Here is a 1898-nt window from a genome sequence, read left to right on the forward strand (position 1 = left end):
ATACATTTAAATTTCATATTACAGGTCTCCCTCTAATTAAAGACCACTCCAATTAAAGACCACTACTCTGTGGTCCCCAATTAACAGATGTTTTTTCAATTCAACTTTTATTTCGGATCAGTTTCCATAGACAAAGCAATCACAAGAGAATAACAATTTGTATTATTCTAATTAGAGATCAAAGCTGTGACCATGGAAACCCCGGTCCAAAAAGTGGTCTTTAGTTGGAGGTAGTCCTGTATAGGCCTATGTATATTTATCTCTTAATGCAGGAACTGTAGAATACTCGTTGCTAATGGTAGATTTATAAATGACATTGCAGACTTTTAAAGGCGCTTAGGCTATGCTCTTTAAAAGATTTTAATTTAAACAATAAAAGATCGTTTACAGCCTTCGTGTTTGCCAAAAAGTATACAACAATATGTGCAATATAATCAAATAGCTACATGTGTTAATTAAATCTTGATCAAATCAATAAGTATGTCAAGCAATAGTAACTACTGAATAAGCTTTAAGAAGTCTACCACAAAACGGACGGTAAACCATGGGGCGGATCTGACATCTCTGCCGGAGGGGATCCTTGGTGCGAAACGAAAGAAGAGTGTGACAGTTGGGAGTCACCTCCCCCTCATTGGCAGGTGATTGAAAGTCATAAGAATGAATGTTTTCTTTATATTATCTGAACCCTCTTCTGCCTTGTCACTCTCCCATCTTTGAAAAAATTTTATAATGCAAAACTTAAACGTCAAATAAATTATTAGATTAAGACTGAAATTTATTCTCATAAATGAACACAAATTTTTTATTTTTACTCTGAAGTGGACGGTCAGTGTAAATGCCACTTCGGAAGACAGTTTTTAAGCTCAAGTTATAGTTTTCACACAATATATCGAATGCTAAGAATCTTTTTAGGGTATTATACAATAAATGAATAGGCCATACGCTTGTATTCATGTAATAAGAATAATATTTTCATTCGTTGAAAAACGGGCTGTTCCATTCAATTCTTCTCTCTCTGTTGAATGGAATATTTCATCTTTCAAATCAGTATTCTTCCTATTGCATTCACAAGCATTTGTATACTTTGGTTGAGACATTCTCAACCAACAACTGTTCTTTTCAGAACTTATCTACGTGGTGTACCGCAAGCATTAATATGTATTATTACTTCCCCATGCAAACCTTCAAACAATATTTGTATAATGTTATACTGAATGGAATACTGTATACAAAAATATAGGACAACATGTCTATTGTGGTTTTGATCCCGCTCAGCGGGTGAAATAATAAAAAAACCAATTAAGCATATAAAATATTTGTGATTAATTGTTACCATTTTTGTATACGATGAAATTTCAAGAACTGGTACAGTTAATATTCCTTGGTAATTTGACGTGACCTTGGTATATGTTATACAAAATTTAAATATTGGGCACAATTTCAAATAAAAGAAAAAAAAAATACACCAAGTTTTTAGTTTGCTTGTTTACAATTTCAATACAGTTGAAAGTTTAAGTGATAATAGTATGAATGTCACTCCAAAAAATGACAAGGCCATTTTTGTCTCTCCAACAACATTGCGCCGTTGTCGTCTCACTCCCCACCCCCTTCGTATCTTTCCTGTAGAACCGCTGCATTCATCGCCTTCTCTATTTCCACGTGTCCGATCTAGAAACAGAAACATGTACAGGTTTTATTTACGCTTTTTTAAATTATATTTTTTTAATGTGATACAGTAATACAGCATTTTTAAATAGCGCCCTCATACAAAATGGTGTCTGCTGTTCAAGATAGCGTTCTCCGCGATTTACGCGTGCAAATTCTGTATTAAGGCATGAATGGCGCCCTCTTGCTAAATTGGAAACTTTTGACCCTTGACAGCTCTGACCATACCGTAC

The sequence above is a fragment of the Anneissia japonica genome, unplaced genomic scaffold (assembly GCF_011630105.1).
Source record: "Anneissia japonica isolate Jap-2015-1 unplaced genomic scaffold, ASM1163010v1 scaffold287957_len1322810_cov207, whole genome shotgun sequence".
NCBI classification, from domain to species: domain Eukaryota; kingdom Metazoa; phylum Echinodermata; class Crinoidea; order Comatulida; family Comatulidae; genus Anneissia; species Anneissia japonica.